Source organism: Lissotriton helveticus, chromosome 7, assembly GCF_964261635.1.
Source record: "Lissotriton helveticus chromosome 7, aLisHel1.1, whole genome shotgun sequence".
In the NCBI taxonomy this organism is placed as follows: Eukaryota; Metazoa; Chordata; class Amphibia; order Caudata; family Salamandridae; genus Lissotriton; species Lissotriton helveticus.
In genome coordinates this window covers 87,019,516-87,038,654 of record NC_136068.1, presented here as the reverse complement: position 1 = coordinate 87,038,654, position 19,139 = coordinate 87,019,516, and positions in this window count along the sequence as shown.

Genomic DNA, 19,139 nt, shown 5'->3' with positions numbered 1-19,139 from the left:
AAACATGTAGACCACACAGGACGTAGGAGCTGATAATTCACTCCATAACGTCCACTTGCCTTTTATCTGCTAGCAGGGGCCCAGACATTAAAATTATCCTTATACCCTCGGGAACTGGTACCCACTGCATAGCTTTTAAACATCACGTTCACACCCACTTATCACAGCACACTCAGTAAGTATACCAGCTCCTCAGTAATCTGGAGTCGCAGCACACCCGGGACACATTTGGTGTCACTGTGGTGGGCCCGATGATGAAGCATGCCACCAACTAGGTTGGTGGGTGAGGGCTTCATGACCAAACCTAATGGTTTGTCTACAGACGTACCCTCTGAGTCTCGCCAACACAACTAAGCTAGTCCTTTCTTGATACTACACTTATAGAAAGTTGACATTTCCCTGCCTTGGCCATTTAGTGCATGCAACCAGTCTCTGGCTCACATGACTGTGTATAGCTGACCGTTGGGCTTTGTGTATCCTCCTAGAAAGCCACACGCAATAGAGAGGTTAGGTGTGGTTGGATGGGCCATCACTGGCAAGATGGGAAAGCGTAGCTGGTCACAGTCCTAACTACACTTGAATAGGCTGTGTCCTGCCTCCCCCACAAAGAGCTGATAACCCCCTGTACTTAGTCTTGAGCCAGGACAGGGGAAGCAGGAATCATGTTTACTTCAAAACGAAACCTCTAGAACCATCTTCCACGTTGAAGGAAGGCGCAGGCATAAGTATTGGGCCTCAGACACCAACTCTTCAGTACACATCTGGACCTGTGCAGACTCTGTCAGGAAGAAGGTCTGCTGTGCTGCTGAAAGGACTGCCACTCTGCTGGACTGCTTCCTTGAAGGACTGCTGCCCTGTTTTGCCGAACTCTAGCCTGGGTGAGAAGGACCTGCACCTGTTGAACTAAGGACCCCAGAGTGACTCCAAAGGCTAGTTGCCTGGCTACCTGACACATAGCCTCAGGGACAGAAGTCTCCAATCACCTTGAACCCAGCACCTGGACTCCGCCATATGTGAGTTCTACACCGCCAGGTGGTGCCATTCCAGTCTGGACCCTTAAAAATGGGCCTGAAGTTTCTCTTCCAGCCCATCTGTGGATCCAGCAGAACCAACACTTCTCCTCTGCTGCGCGGTGCAACACCGAGCAGAACCAATGCATCTCCTCTGCTGTGAGGATTCTCCCAGCACAAGGATTCCTCATTGACCTCACAGCCCGTATCAGAACCACCACTGCCTGCTGCCTCCCCAAAGCAGGCCCTCACATTGTAAATTTCTCGTTGACAGTAGCCTCAATGTCAATGAAGGTTCTTACCAGCTGCATCTAAATGGACGTTTTTTAGAAGGTTTTATACTCGTGCAGTCATTGTACTAGATTGTGTGAGAAACTACATTTGCTCAAGCGAGCTTCCCTCAGCACTGTCCCCCCGATTGGTCACTGGTGACTAAGACAACAAAGGTATCCTCAATCTGCAACAGAGAAAATGGACTAAACTTAATCATAAATATGGCTGCTGATCACCATCGACTTAGGAGATCTTCAGATCCTGACAGACAGATTGTCAATCTGCTGAAGTGGAAGGCAAAAGCCACCATGAATGTATGACGTTACACCGCAAACATTTACAATGCATGCCTTTACAATGCAGTTTTTACATCACAACATCCATTGGAATGCATGATTTTACATTGCATGCCATCACAACGCATTTTAAGAAACTACATTTACAACGCATTCCATTACAATGCTTCCCATTACAATGCATATTACTTTTAGGGCAACAGTAGGGTAAGTGTTGGATAGTGTAGGGGTAATAAATACTATTCTAACTCCAGTGAGTGCAACAGTAGGGTAAGTGTTGGATAGTGTAGGGGTAAAAATTACAATTCCCCATTTACTTACCTTATATTGCGTAGTAATGGCATGCGTTATAGTGACATGCGTTGTAATGACATGCGTTGTAGTGACATGCGATGTAATGGCTGCGTTGTAATGGTATGCGATGTAAAGGATGTAGCATTGTAATGATTGCGTTGTAAAGGTAGTGCATTGTAATGACTGTATTGTAAAGGTTGTTTCCCGCCACCACATTTTGAGTTCTCCAATGCTGTGGTGGAGCATTTTGACGATACAGGGGTTTGTTTTCGTAAAATGAAAAACAAATGCCCCTGTGTGCTGGCAGTTTTCTTTTGGGTATTGGGGCACATTTCTGCATTTTTTATATCTACAACAGCCATTGTTCACATGGCAGTGACAAACATGAAAATATGCATTTTAAGGCCGACACCAAATAGGATGGACTTTCAGATGCGATTGGATTGGTCTTCCTGTGTCAGATGGGGTTGTGGTCTGAAATACAGAGAAGGAAATATCATCCTATCATAATGCTGCAGGCAAAATATCAAGGACCAAATATCGAGGTGATAAGTGCATATAGCTAAGTCTAGATTCACAATTTGCTATTCTTAATTCCAATTAAGAATTGGTCTCTAAAGTAGTTTCTACATATCTGATAGAGCCTCTCCCTTCCCTTTCTGGTGATAGGGTTTGTTTATGGTCTCGCTGCTGTGATTTGATTCTTCTATGGTCTACCTGAGGCACACTATGTTTTTGCTTTTCATTCTGTCACTGTAGCTTTTACTAAAGCTTTAAGAAATAAGGAAATACCTTGAGATTCACAGGCAGTATTTATATCTCCTTCATAGAAGTCCCACAGCCCTGTCATTGCTGAGCTATTCAGAGGATAAGCTCCTAGCAGGAAAGCCTCTGGACCAAAGGCAGGTGAATTGTTTCTGAATTCTGCCATGCATTAATATATGACCAAATCATGGGATAGGCTTTCGGTATAAAGCAGGAATATCGACTGGATAATATCGACTAGCATAAATATCGAGGTAAGAATATCGAATTTAAAAAATATCGTTGAAGTAAATATCGTTGTTGTAAATATCGATTTTGTATAATGACAAAAATATCGTCAAAATAAAATATCGTTGTATAGAATATCGTTTAGAGAAATATCGTTGAATATAATATCGACAAAATAATTGAATGTGTTATATAAGTGTAGAAAAATGTGTTTTATGTTTAAATATTATTAATTAAATGTCTATTTTTATTATTATAGGGATCAAAATGTAAAAAAAAATTAAATGTTTGTAAATATTTTAGGAGCGGGTTATTGGTATTATAGGGGATAAGGGTGGGTAGTAATTTAAAAAAGTAGTGTAAATAATATGTATAGAATGGTAAAAAATTTGAAATTTTTAATTTATTTTTTATTTTGAATGGCGAAATTTGAAATTTAATTTAAATAACAGAATTATTTATTTAATGGGTTTTTAAAAGATTTAGTAGCGGGTTGTTGGTGATATAGGTGATAAGGGTGGGTAGTATATTAAAATATGTTTAATAAAATTTAAATTTAATTAAAAAAAATTATAAATTGTAATACGAAAAAATATTATATTTAATTGAAATTGAATGTATTATATAATAATTTTGTAATTAAGTGTGGGTTTTATTTATATAGTGTTTAATAAAAAATAAAATTGCTATAAAAAATACGAAATTTGAAATTTCAATATTTAAATTTGAAATTTGAATTTTGAAATTAGAAATTTGATTTTTAAATTATATTAAAATAAGTCAAGTGTGTAATATTTTATGTTTGTGTATTTGTTGTAATATATGCTAAGAATGATTCGAAAAACAAAAAAACAAAGTTTGGGTTAAAAATTATAAAATTGTGAAAATTATGTAAACATTTATAAAAAATTCGCAATTTGAAATTTCAATATTTAAATTTGAAATTTGAAATTTGAAATTAGAAAATTAATTTTTAAATTATATTAAACTTTTACAATGCAAAAACCATTACAATGCATGTATTTATAAGGCATGTTTTTACAACGTAGGTACCTTTACAACGCATATCATTACAACGTAAGTATTTGTAAGTATATAATTATATTTAAAATGTAATATGTTTGGGGTTTTTTAAGGGATATTTTTAGGGTTCAGGGTCAGTTTTGGCTTTTAGGGTAAAGGGGAATTTTTAGGGTTCAGGGTCAGTTTTGTGTTTTTGGGAAAAGGGGTATTTTTAGGGTTCAGGGTCCGTTTTCAGTTTTTGGGTATAGGGGTATTTTTAGGGTTCAGGGTAAGTTTTCAGTTTTTGGGTAAAGGGTTTTTTTTAGGGTTCAGGGTCAGTTTTCAGTTTTTGGGTAAAGGGGTATTTTTTGGGTTCAGGGTCAGTTTTCAGTTTTTGGGTAAAGGGGTATTTTTAGGGTTCAGGGTCAGTTTTACGTTTTTGGGTAAAGGGGTATTTTTAGGGTTCAGGGTCAGTTTTCAGTTTTTGGGTATAGGGGTATTTTTAGGGTTCAGGGTAAGTTTTCAGTTTTTGGGTAAAGGGGTATTTTTAGGGTTCAGGGTCAGTTTTCAGTTTTTGGGTAAAGGGGTATTTTTTGGGTTCAGGGTCAGTTTTCAGTTTTTGGGTAAAGGGGTATTTTTAGGGTTCAGGGTCAGTTTTACGTTTTTGGGTAAAGGGGTATTTTTAGGGTTCGGGGTCAGTTTTCAGTTTTTGGGTAAAGGGGTATTTTTAGGGTTCAGGGTCAGTTTTCAGTTTTTGGGTAAAGGGGAATTTTTAGAGTTCAGGGTCAGTTTTCAGTTTTTGGGTAAAGGGGTATTTTTAGGGTTCAGGGTCAGTTTTCTGTTTTTGGGTAAAGGGGTATTTTTAGGGTTCAGGGTCAGTTTTCAGTTTTTGGGTAAAGGGGTATTTTTAGGGTTCAGGGTCAGTTTTCTGTTTTTGGGTAGAGGGGTATTTTTAGGGTTCAGGGTCAGTTTTCTGTTTTTGGGTAAAGGGGTATTTTTAGGGTTCAGGGTCAGTTTTCAGATTTTGGTTAAAGGGGAATTTTTAGGGTTCAGGGTCAGTTTTCAGCTTTTGGGTAAAGGGGTATTTTTAGGGTTCAGGGTCAGTTTTTACTTTTTGGGTAAAGGGGTACAGGGTAATTTTTTTTAAAATATATTAATTAAATAAATTAAATGAAATTAAATTAAATTAAATTACATTTAATTAAAATCTATTCATTTTAATTAATTTATATTAAAAAAATTATTATATATTTACTAATACTTACGTTGTAATGGTATGCGTTGTAAAGGTACCTGTGTTGTAAAAACATGCGTTGTAAATACATGCGTTGTAATGGTTTTTGCGTTGTAAAAATTTCGTTGTAAAGGTATGCGTTGTAAAAGTATGCGTTGTAACGTCATACATACTTTATATTACTAATGTATTTTTTCTTATTATATATAAATAAATAATACATATTGTATATACATATATGTTAGAAAAGCTTTTTTTGAATTTAAATAACTATGAAAAAGTGAATAACAGAAAGGTAATGTGTATATAAGGTTATAAAGAAAATGACGATATTTTTTTTATATTAATATAAGTAGAAAGGTAGTCGATATTAGTGTTGTCGATATTAGTGTAGAAGGCAATGTTATTTTAAATATTGTCGATAATGTAGTAGTCAATATTTATGTAGTCGATATAATTGTTAACGATATTAGAGTAGTCGATAAAAAAATATCGATATTTGTGTAAATCCTTGTTTAAGTATATGGTGACGATATTTTTGTAGACGATGTATTTGTGGCGATATTTTTGTAGGTCGATGTTTTAGTAATCGATATTTCATCATGGAACCAGGCTTTCACTGGCTCTTGCAGAAAGTCTCCTTAAGATTTGTGTATCAGGCAGTTTTTTCTACCAACATGTTTTTAACTCATCCGAGTGAAGTAATAAAAGGCCATTTAATGTACTAGAAAAACTAATCTTTACACAACTTAAAACAATAACAGCAGTGATACCTTCTTAACCATGGTTTCACCAGTCAACATCCATAGTGGTCATAATTGGTTTGAGCAGAGACCCACTTTTTCTTCTGCTGACATCAGTTCCTGTTGTGCAGGCATCCAGTTTTCACGCAGCAGTGCACATATAATCAGAGTTGTCCCATATTTGAAGTGGGTGGTTTTACATATCCACTCTTTTCCTGGGACCTATAAAGTTCGTCAGCTTACATTTCTTGCTTGGTGATGAAAAAAGCACAGCGAGGGGCAGCACTGATGGTAGTATACCATGCATTTCATTTACACATTTCAAAATCGACTGTCAGGTCCACAAAATACTCAATGGACTTGTCCCCCTCTATTTTGATAAGAAACTGATTAGGTACAACCCGTCTAGAACCCTCGGATCGGCTAACAAACATCTTCTCATTTCACCCGAGATCCGTACCGCCTGGAATGGCAGAAGAACATTTACATACCTTGCCCCTACCCTGTGGAACTCACTCCCTCAATATTTACGTATTGAGACCAATCACAGAAAGTTCCGTAGGGCTCTCAAAACTTGGTTATTTTGAGTTTCTCTCTCTGTCCATCCTTTCTCTTTTCTCTCTTCTTTCCACGGTTTCCTGGAACAGGCTAGCGGCTTCAGACCTTCGGGTGAAATGTGCACTCAATAAAAAAAAATAACTAACATGACATTGTTCCTGTGTTTGTGTGCGAATATAGGAATTTTAAAGCATATTGGTAAGAAAGTAATGTGTACACTTTCAAGCGCCGCAACCTTACATTGGTTTTTATTTTGCAAAAAGTGCAACTATGTTCAGAACTTCAAAAATAATTAACAGTAGTAAATAAAACCCCTATAAGAAGACATGCACAAAGGCATACACATTATAACAAATCAAAGCATTCTTAACTATAAATGTGCACGTAAACATTGATGCAGTTTATAAATTGATCAAGTTCGAGATAGGTCAAGCAGTTTCTGTATATTATCAAAACTGGTAATAAATCCATACATTAAATCGTAGCATACATGTCATCATAATAGCAACTTATTTTTCATATGACCCTCCTGGTTTTTCTAAGCACTGTAAGTAAACAGATGAATCTATTATGTAATGTAATAGAACTCCACTTACGAACTGGAATGCCTTTCCTGGAATCCATCTACTGAATTACAGATCACCACATATATCAGTTGTGTGAGTTTAGTTCACTGAGCCATGTTGGCAGTGCTTAAATTGAGCCGGTGGTTTCCGGTGCTCAGCAGCAGCACTTAATTGTAAACACCCACACTCATGAGATTCTGCCACATGAATGCACTCTCTGCCTAATTTGGAGGGGAGCACAACGCCAGCTGTTTAATAATTCAATATACATTGAAAATGACTAATACCCAAGCCAATCGTAAAGATTCTGGGACCTGGAATAGTCTGAATTGTCACACTTGTATGAGTGTGATAGTTAGTAGTAGTTGTCCCCTGTTGTTATGTTACAAATTGTTTATATAGCGCCTATCACCGCCGGTCTCTAAGCGCTTAACAGAATAACATAACACACTGTTACCCCAAACCCTCAGCTATCCCCCCAATTAAGCTGGAGCCATTGCCTTTCTGAATAGGTGGGTTTTCAGTTTTTTTCTGAAGGGTAGTAGCTGTGATTCTTCCTTCAGAGTGGCCGGGAGCTCATTCCACAATTGCGGGAGAAGCACAGACAGGGCCCTGCCTCCTCTGGTTTTTAACTTAAACCTGGGTTGGATCAGATTGAAAGTTTTTCCTGAGCGCAGAAATCTACCAGGAACATATCTCTTCAGACGTTGCTTAATGTACTCTGGGGCTTTCCCAAAGAGTGCCTTATGGGCCACACAGAGACACTTAAACTGAACTCTGAATTTTACCGATAGCCAGTGCAGCTTCTGGAGCAGGGGGGTTGCATGCGAATTTCTGGGCAGGGAGAAGATCAGCCTTGCTGCGTCATTCTGTACCACCTGCAGCTTCCTCAACAGCTTCTGTGGCAAGCCGAGGTATAAGGCATTGCCATAGTCAAGTCTTGAAATAACTGTGGCAGATACGATCGATTGCAGGGTGGAGGCTGATAAGATGGGGACTAACTTTCGTAATTGCCTCAACACACCTGTGCACGAGCCACCCACAGCTAAAACTTGAGGGGCCATCGAGAGGTCTGCATCGATCCTCAGACACAGGCTTTTTACCACCATCCCAGGAGAGGGAGTAGTTCCTAGCTCTGCGGCCAATACAGGTCACCCCAGGGGTTCCCTCGGTTGCTGATCACCAGCACCTCCGTTTTATCAGCATTCACTTTCAACAGATTGTTAGTCCATCCAGTTGACCGTGAAACTGAGCAGGTTCCTCACTGATTCCTGGGCCTCTTTGGTGTCTTCCAGCTGAACCAAAAGCTGGGTATCGTCTGCGTAATTGAAGATTTCGCAATTCCTACGCATAAGCTCCTCCACCAGCGGTTGTAAATAAATATTAAAGAGCAGGGGGGATAGTGCCGACCCCTGGGGCACACCCCATGTCACATAACTAATCCCAGACAACTGGTCTCCCAGCTGCACTCTCTGAGTTCGTCCTGACAGGAAGGATTCCAGCCACTTAAGCACCTGGCCTGTGATCCCCAACTTCGCGATACGGTCCAGCAAGATGGTATGGCTGACCGTATCAAAAGCCGCCGACAAGTCTAAAAGAATCAGGGCGCATGGCTGTTTATTGTCTGCCCTGACTCTCAGCTCGTCGGCGACCGAGGCCATAACTAGTTCTGTGCTATGTTGGGGCCGAAACCCAGCCTGCCTGGCATGAAGGAGATGGTGTTCCTCCAGATGACCGGCTAATGTGCCCAGGACGTGTTTTTCTAGGATCTTACTCAGGAATGGTAGCTGCGAGATAGGCCTATAGTTTTTTAAAGCCTTCGTGTCCGTTCCTGCTTTCTTTAGAAGTGGGGAGACCCTAGCTTCCTTCATCTGAGTTGGGAGATAGCCTGCTTCCAGTGAGTTGTTCAATAGACTCAGCACCTGGGGCTGGATGCCTGGCAAGGCCATTTTAAAGATTCTTGGGGGGCATGGATCTGTGTGTTACCTGTGCTATCCATCTCTCCTCCCACCTCCACTCTAGAACCTCAAAATGGGTACAAAGTACATGACTCTCAGAATTACGAGGCAGAGCAGCCCCAAGGCTGACACCGCGAATTGATGTAGGCTAGAAATTGAGGGCCTCATTTATGAAAAGTGACGCATCGCTGCGTGAAAGCAGCAATGCGTCACTTCTAAGTGCGCCCTCCTTGTGACATGATGGATGCGTCATATTTACTATATGATGCATCATTTCGTAAAGAGTTACAGATACGTCAGTATTTCTGACATATCTGTTGGCGCAAAAGTGATGCATTGCTGGAGTGTGTCACAAAAGTGATGCAACTCCAGCAATGTGTCCTTTCACATGGGGCAAGCCCCATGTGAAAGGGCCTGTGTCAGTCTTACGCATGCTGTGATGCAGACGTAAGATATTGACGCATTTGCGCCCCAGAAGTGGTGAAGTGACATCTCATAGATTTCACTGCGTCACTTCTACGAGACTTACTTGCGTCAGAATGCCTCCCCCTACATACATAAGGCCTCATTTATGAGAAGTGTTGCATCGCTGTGTGAAAGCAGCGATGCGTCATTTCTCAGTGCGCCCTCCTTGGGACACCAATGATGCGTCATATTTACTATATGACGCATCATGTCGCAAGGAGTTACAGATATGTCAGTATTTCTGACGTATCTGTAGGCGCAAAAGTGACGCATTGCTGGAGTGTGTCACAAAAGTGACGCAACTCCAGCAATGTGTCCTTTCACATGGAGCAAGCCCCATGTGAAAGGGCTTACGTCTGTCTTACGCCTGCTGTGAAGCAGGCATAAGATATTGACGCATTTGCACCCTAGAAGTGGTGCAGTGACACCTCGTTGATTTCACTGTGCCACTTCTAGGAGGCTTACATATGTGGGAACTCCCACCGTGCATACATTATACCTGACACAGGTATAATGTAGCGCAGTGAATTACAAAGTGACGCATCTACTTAGATGCGTCACTTTGTCAATAGGGCGCACCAGGAGGCATGTTTTACGCCGCCGATGCGTCACAAAAAGTGACGCAACGGAAGCGCAAAACTGTTGCAAGGCCTCATAAATAAGGCTCAATATACCTGCCGCCGGTATAATGTGGTGCAGGAGTTTACAAAGGGACGCATCTATCACGCAATATGGTGAATTTTTTACGCCACTGGTGCGTCACAAAAAGTGACGCACTGTCAGCGCAAAAGTGGCGCAAGGACTCATAAATGAGCCCTCAGAACTCAGCAGGGAATCTAATAACACCCAATAAATCATTGTTCAATCAGTGCCTTTTTTTTGGAAATGGAAATAGACTGTACTACACACAAAATTATAAATATGGTGGCTGGTGAAGCACCCGAGTGGAACCACCCCAAAAAGGGGTCATGCAAACTGCATGGGGTGCAAAACACATACCCTAGAAAAAAGATCACATCACACAACTAAACCCCCACTGCAAGAAAAGAGTGCTAAAAGCAACAGAAAATGAACAGTAGCAGCCCGCAGCTGCTCGCACTTCATACATTAGTTTACCCTGTGCTCCAGTGTCAGGATTTTTGTTCCAAATTACGCAAGCGGCTATAATTACGTCATTTGGGGTAATTTTGCATGAAAAGTGTAACACAAAATTACTGCAATTACTCAGATTAATGAATTATAATTTCGCCCGGCCTACTGTAAATGCTAAAAATAAAATACAATTCGCTTCAATCTGAGGTGACGTTCGATGGTTGTGTGGCAGCCTCTTGTTTATTGAGTTGTGCATGTGTGATTGTTGTTGAACTGTACTGGTTACTGTTGTTTGATGCGTACCGTGGGCCTCATTTATGAGGCTGTGCGTCACTTTTACGCCACTGGTGCGTCACTTTTTGTGATGCACCAGCAGCGTAAAAAATGTGCCTTATTGCACCAAATTTACAAAGAGACGCATCTAGGTAGATGCGTCACTTTGTAAACCCCTGCACCACATTATACCTGCGCCAGGTATAATGTATGCAAGGGGGGCGTTCTGACTCCAGAAAAGGTCATAGAAGTGACGCAGTGAAATCTGTAAGATTTCACTGCGCCACTTCTAGGACTCAAATGCGTCAATTTCTTACGCCTGCCTCACAGCAGGCGTAAGACTGACGCAGGCCCTTTCACACAGTTGCGTCACTTTTGTGACACACTCCAGCAATGAGTCACTTTTGCGCCTACAGATACGTCAGAAATACTGACGTATCTGTAACTCCTTGCGCGATGATGCGTCATACTGTAAATATGACGCATCATTGGTGACGCAAGGGGGGGCGCAGTGAAAAGTGACGCATCGCTGTTTTCACGCAGCGATGCATCACTTTTCATAAATGAGGCCCTGTGTGTTTCGGGGCTTGTGAGATAAGGCTGTGGCAGATGTACAGTATTCTTGGTTTCAAGTGTGCTCCTGGCCCACAGCTGGGACAAGTTTGTGCAGGATGGAGCTGAGGCCAGGGGCTTCTTGAGGGGAGATGTTGAACTTGTTCTTCATGTTGTGACCACTCTCTTATATTTCCAGTTCCTGCTGCCGGCCACATCTGATTATCTCGGATTTTGTGCTCCAGGTGGTGGGTAGGGCTTTGCGTGCTCTTACAGCTAAACAACAAGCCGCTGAACCAAGAGAAAGAAGGAAGCACAACAAGAACAAGGAAGCAAACCACCCAATCACAAACACTGATGAAAATGCTTAAAACCTCTGCATACAGATTGCCCTTGATGTAATTATGAATTTTTTTAGTGTTGCACTAGATGGAGAAAGCAGTGTGGAGACATTTTTATTAAATAAAAAAGACCTGCTGCTGTCATATCTTTTTTTTTTACGGAGTTTTATATAGCGCAAACTTGACCTGGCATCGGGTATCAGAGCGCTTCACATAGGACACGTTCATTTTTGTGAGGCATGGGGAGATTAAGTCAGACCCCCCAGGATATAGCGGCATGGATTAGCAAATTTAGCGGCACAAATATGGAAATTTAGCAGCACAAATAGGGAAATTTAGCTGCATTTTTGCGGCACTTTATTTTACACCTAATCATTCATTTTCAGCATTAAAACAATGGGAACTATTCCACTTTGAAAAAGGTCCTGTGAAGTAATTTCCTTTGATGTCCCTTCCACTACCCCAAGCATTTTAGTGAATTGACGCCCATGCTCTAGTTGGCCATGTAACCCCCTCACCTTCCATGTCCAATGTGCCTGTATTGCATGCAATCACTAACTCATAGAAGCAAAGTCATCAACTTCAGAAGAAAATGTACTGTCAGGGGCAACAAGTGATTGGGGAGAGGTGTCTGAAGCTACCTCTGGCGACCGTAAAATTAGTATTACCTGAGAAACGACTACACAATGGTAAAAACAAAAGAGAAACCATGTTACTCAAAGAGTCCTCTGATATAAGATCACAACATCGCCCAGTGTACCAAGCTATCCAGTTATGCTGTGAGGCTTCAGTTGGTACAGTGAGAAGAATACTGTTACTACGAAGAGTGAATCCTCCATGGCTAGGGGAGATCACATAAGCAATAGCCATGTCTCTCCCCCACCAGTCAATTTAGTCTTCTTTAACTAAGCACTTTCCAAAAGGCTTTTATTCAGACGTTATTGTTATTGCAGTTATTGCAGTTCAATGTTCATCTTATTGCACCAAGTCTTTTTTTTTTGTCGCAATTCTTCAAAGCTGTCTGAAAGCCTACAGTGGGTGAGCTGGTACTATGTAAATTAAGGTATTGATAGTATGAAGGAATTGATCAAGAAGAGAACTAGCATTTGAGAAAGAGTGTGTAACTACGTTTGCTAGCAGAGGATTATTATTTTCTTTACAGTAGTACTCATACACCTTGAGCTAGTTCTACGTGATGAATAACCAGCAGCCTTTCTGGGAGAAAAAACAACCGACGTGCGTGAAAAAAAAGGACATCTCCTTTATACACCGCTCTTTCGCTATTTCCAACCCCCACAAGAAAAAAACTACAACATGCCATGCATACTAGCCACGCAGCCATTGAAAAATGAGGGTTAAATACACCACTGACTGTTTAATACTGTTACAAGTAGAAACTAGAAGACGCCACTGACTCTCCAACGCACTCTCACATCTAAGGTCCCAAATTGTCATCTAAATTGGGGCAAACACACAGTAATGAATGCTGTGGTCTATGCAGCGTCAGACAATTTAGGGCGCAGTCTCACAGCAGTCCCCGTGTGGAGGTGCAGTCCCTTGTACTAAGGCATACCCTGCCCCCCTATACCTTGAGACTCATTATCCAGAGACTGTCGCTGGGCCCCTGATTTCTTTTCTTTTCGAAATGTTATATAAAGCGCAAAGTAGACGAGCTGCAGAGCGCACTGCACAAGTAAAATGCAATATTTAAAAGGCAGTGAAAAAATAATTATGCATTCTTCATAAAGATATAATCTGCAAATGAGGCCACACTCCCCACCTCCTTAATTTTCGCGTGTACTTTTGTAAAAATGCCGCGATTTTTACATAAGTGCCGATTTCGCGGGCACTTTTGTAAAAATCGCGGCATTTTTCCAAAAGTGCCGATTTCGCTGCAAACCGCGAAATCCTGGAGGGTCTGTTAAGTGATTCGCCCAGAATCACAGGATGTTCAGCGTCATTGCCGAGACTCAAATCCGGTTCACCAGATTCAAGGTCGACCGCCCTAGCCATTAGGCCAACTCCTCACCCCTAACCTTATGCTGACACACTATAAAGGCTGCCAAACACCACACATGTCTGTGTGCATGCTGTCTTGCATATGATTTGTAATAGAAACATACCCTTCCAGCACAAAATCATATGCCTAGACAAATTCTGAAACACTCCTCACGGTAAGGCCTCTAATGAGGCTCTACCGGCACTATTGCACTGCCGGAACGTCACTTTTTTTTATTTTCTGGTGGCGCAGTTGTACCACTGGCATATTTATAAAGCCACGTAAAGCCATGTTACATGGCCTTATAAATAGGTGCCCCTTTTCCTGAAGAAAACTGCGATAAAGGGCTGTTCCAGGGGTGTTGCTGGGGACGTTCCTAGCAACATCCATGGTTTTTTGACACGGCCCCAGATTTACGAGAAATCAGAAGTCTGAGGCAGCACCAAAAACGTAATATCTTAATTTCTCCTTGTTTTTCCTCTTTCTATATGTGCTTCATAAAGCAGCACACATAGAAAGAGGAAAAAGCCTCTTGTGATTGTTTTGTGCAGGAAGGTTTTTGTGCAAAAAGTCAAAAATAAAATATTGAAAATGCTGCTTTTCCTGGATACACTCCGTTTCTGAATAAGATACACATCCAGCAATTGTGCAGTCTCTCTAAAGTATTCAATGAGACTTAAATCAGCAACTGCATTATTGAATGGCCTCTTTCACCTCTCAGTATTCCCTTGTTTGTAAGGTTCAGATGTAAGAACGAGGCCAGTGACACAGCTTTGTGGCTCACAAGGCACTGGATGCCACGTCTACCCACCTGGGGGCTCTACACCCATTTAGAGGAGGGAACTGATTTTCTCTGATTGCAAAGCTTCGGCTAATACCACTGTTACCTACCCATCTTGTTTTAACTTTTAAAAAGTTTCTCACAATACATCTTAATAAATACACTCAGTCTTATGTCTCTCATTATTAATCACTGCATGTTGTTGTCTTAGGGGCCAGATGTACGACCATGTCATTTAGCGACTCGTAAATTGCGTTCAATTGCGAGTTGTAATTTGCGAGTCGCTAAATGCCATGTACACAGTGTCTGAGACACTGTTAGCGATTCCTAATGGGGAAGCAAATTGCATGCCTCATGCTTATTACTGAGGCACTCACAATTTGCGACCATATTAGGAATAGCTGGCCCTCCCAAGTATGGTGGCCTGCTGGCGTCAGCAGACCTCCATGTCTGGGACTGCTTTTTAATAAAGGTGTTTTGTTTTTTAAATGCAGCCCGTTTTCATTAAAGAAAATTGGGATGCATTTAAAAAAATAAAATGAAACGTTTTCATTTCATTTTTTAAGGGCAGGTAGTGGTCCTTGGGACCACTGCCTGCCCCTAAAAAATATTTTCCTCTGCATTTGCAAAGGGAAAGGGGTCCCCTGGCGACCCCTTCCAGTTGGCAAGTGCTTTGCCACCCTCTTGAAGAGGGCGGTAAATGGTGAGTGTTATGCGACCGCAATTGCGGTTGCAAAACATTCTTACATAGTCCTTTGACTCACTATTAGGAAGGGACACCCTTGGAATGTCCCTTCCTAATAGCGACTCGCAATTCCTACTTAGCGACTCGCAAAAGAATTGCTACTCTCTAAATGGGCATTGTACATGCCCCTATTAGATTTTGCATGCGTAAACGAGTCGCAAACCTGTTTGCGCATGCCAAATAGGGTCGTTCATCTGGCCCTTGTAATGTTGGGATGCAGTCTAGTAGCTGGGAGTGGGCGGAGCTAGGGGGCCAGAGGAAGGGGAGGAGCAGACACAGGAAAGGGGCAGTTAGAGTAGAGACACAGAAGGAAGCAGTTAATAAAGCTCTTATGAAGATAATATATTTGTCTGTCATCTGTGAGTCACGACATGACAACTGGCGACGAGGGTGGGATTGGTGTGTCTACCACCCACTGAACCCTGCAGGAGCGTCCTGTCCCGAGCAGCATCAGGAAAAGAGAAGTGCTGCTGTGAAGAGTGAGGCTGCCGCCTGGATTGAGAGGCCAGCAGCAGGTGAACCCATTCCCCAGTCAGGAGACTGCGTGGAGCTCAAGAGGAGCCGAAGCAACAAGCGCCGGGGCGCTTGAGAAGAGAAGCGCTCGATCGCGCCAAAAACACGACTCATGCCTGATGCGTGCAAGTCGGCATGCGCTGAAAGAGCAGAGGTCGGGAGCTCACCCCGACTCTGCCTGCCACCACAAGCCACGAAGGAGTGCCCCCTGATGTTGTTTGGTGCCCCCAAGAAGGCCCCACTGACCAGCGCTATCGAGCGCCCGAAAGACTGAGCTCGAACGCTTCACGACATCGGAACCTCACCCCCGATGCGTGAGATTTGGCAAGGTGTCACCGAGTGAGCGCGGGACCCAGAAAAGCAAGGTGGGAGCCCACCCCAACCTTACCTGAACGTGGCAGATGTGGAAAGGGTGTGGAGACCTGGAAAGTGCTGCCCCTGAGACCAGCTGCCGGTGAGTCCTGCTTGAATTAATCCGGGTGAATGGACTGTGAGGAAGTCTCGTGTGAACCGAGACTTCAATGACTGGCGGCCATGTTAGAGTCAGGCAGTCTGTAAAGACACCCCTGTTCAAATGCCCAAGCGGCCATCTTTAAGTCAGGCAAGCAGAGTTTTGAAATGAGCATTGACAAAGACAAGCAACAAGCATTGGCGCACATAATAAAACAAGCATTGGTAAATGCAAGATAGACAAGCCCTGCTAAATGCAACTAACCAACAATAAACAAGCACTGGCAATGGCAAACAGAAGAAGCACATGCAAATGCAAGGGATAGAATAAGGAAATAAGCACGAGCAAAAGCAACTGTAAAGATAAACAAGCTCAAGTAAGGACAACAATAAAGTAAACAAACATGAGCGACTGCAAGAGAGCAAAATTAACAAACCTGAGTAAATGCAAAAGGGAAATAAAAAAACAAACAAGAACAAGCTAAGGCAAGAAGTGCAACAAAACGAGCATAAGCAAATGCAAGATACAAATAAAGACAACGATAAACACAAACAAGCACTAATACAAGTGACCAGAAAGGGAATGAACAAAAGTGACTGTTAGCAACGATCACTGGCAAAGGCAAGATTTACAGCGCACCAAGCCCAAGCATGTACCAGAAACAAGCGAAGATCGCACTGAATATAAACAAGCACGAGCACCAGCAACATGAAGTGAAAGGAACAAAAGTGTCAATAAACACAACAAGCACTGGCAAGTGCAAGAGATACACTGAAAACAAGCACAAGCAAGCACATGCTTCAAGTATAAACAAGCCCGAGCAAATGCACGCCTCGACGTAAACAAGCACAAGCCCACACAAATCTCGAATGAAACTAACACAAGCAAATGCAAATCCAGAACGCTACAAGCACGAGCCAATACAGACCCGAACATACCAAGCACGGACAAATACAAGTCCCGAAGTCAGTGAGCACAAGCAAGTGCACATCCTGAATGCACCAAGCAAATACAGATCCTGAACGTAACAAACACGAGCAAAGGCAGGTACCGAAGTAAACTTCCAGCACCACGCGAAGGTAAATGATCAACAGTGAGAAGAGCTAAGAAATTAAATGATCCAGAAGCATGAGTAAACGGATACCAAGGAAGCATTCTCTCATCATTGAAACCACTGGATAACCTGTGCTAGGCCGAAAAGAAACGCAAGAACGAGATGTCAATGGCGTCACGTATCATCGCGGAAGAGCCTCAAATCACCTGCAGCTAGCAGGCCACCCTAACGAAAGTGGGAAGTTGCTGAGCCACGAGTCGCATATGGAGCAGATGAGTGATGGCCATTTCGAAATCAGGAAATCCAAGCCTAACTCATTGAAGCCTACCGAGACAGTCGTGCTAAGGGCGGACAGAATACAGTAGCCACCCAGGTCAAGTCAAGTCAAGTCATAGTATTTGTATAGCGCACTACATACCCAGAGGGTTTCAAGGCGCTTAGGAAGGGAAGGATAATTACCTTTCAAATATCCACGTTTTAAGTTGTTTTCTGAACGCTAGGTGGTTTTGGGTAAGGCGAAGGTAAGCGGGGAGTGAGTTCCATGTTTTAGCAGCCAGGTATGAAAAGGATCTGCCTCCCATGATGGTCTTGTTGATGCGAGGTACAATGGCGAGGGCTTGGTTGGAAGAACGTAGTTGGTGGGAGGGGGTGTAGAAGGACAGTCGTGAGTTGAGGCAGTCTGGTCCGATGTCGTAGAGTGATTTGTGTGCGTGGGTAAGCAGTCGGAAAGTGATCCTCTTATTGACGGGTAGCCAGTGGAGGTCTTTAAGGTGACCAGAGATGTGTTCGTTGCGTGGGAGGTCTAATATGAGCCTGGCTGAGGCGTTTTGGATTCGTTGGAGTTTCTTCTGGAGTTTTGCGGTAGTACCCGCGTAGAGGGTGTTTCCGTAGTCCAGTCGGCTCGTGACCAGAGCGTGGGTGACTGTTTTCCTTGTGTCGGAGGGAATCCAGCGAAATGTTTTTCTGAGCATGCGAAGAATGTTGAAGCAGGAAGAAGATACGGCGCTGACTTGTCTGTTCATTGAGAGTGAAGAATCCAGGATGACGCCTAGGTTCCGTGCGTGGTCTGTCGGGATGGGTGCTTTTCCGAGGGCTTCCGGCCACCAGGAGTCGTCCCATGCAGAGGGGGATGTACCTAAGATGAGGACTTCTGTTTTGTCTGAGTTCAGTTTCAGACGGCTTTGTTTCATCCATTCGGCAACTTCTTTCATTCCTTCGTGTAGGTTAGTTTTGGCGGTGCTGGGGTCATTGGTGAGAGAGAGGATCAGTTGAGTGTCGTCCGCGTAAGAGATGATGTTGAGGTTGTGTTGGCGTGCGATGGCCGCGAGGGGGCTCATATATACGTTGAAGAGGGTGGGACTGAGTGAGGATCCTTGTGGTACGCCGCAGATGACTTCAGAGGCCTCGGACTTGAATGGAGGAAGGCGGACTCTCTGGGTTCTTCCGGTGAGGAACGAGGTGATCCATTCAAGTGCTTTTCCTTGGATTCCGATGTTATAGAGGCGTTGTAGGAGGGTGCTGTGGCAGACTGTGTCAAAGGCTGCGGAGAGGTCGAGGAGGATGAGGGCGACTGTGTCTCCGTTGTCTAGTAGCGTTCGAATGTCGTTTGTAGCTGCGATGAGGGCGGTCTCAGTGCTGTGTTTTGCTCGGAAGCCAGATTGTGAGGGGTCGAGGGATTTGTTATCTTCGAGGAAGGCGGCGAGCTGGTTGTTGACAGTTTTCTCGATGACTTTGGCCGGGAATGGAAGAAGCAAGATGGGGCGGTAATTTTTGAGTTCGGTGGGGTCCGCTGTTGGTTTTTTCAGAAGGGCGGTGAGTTCAGCGTGTTTCCAGTCTTCCGGGAAGGTGGCGGAGTTGAGGGAGCAGTTGATGACGTCTCTGAGGTGCGGAGCTATGACGGAGTCTGCTTTGTTGAAGATGTGGTGAGGGCATGGGTCTGTGGGGGA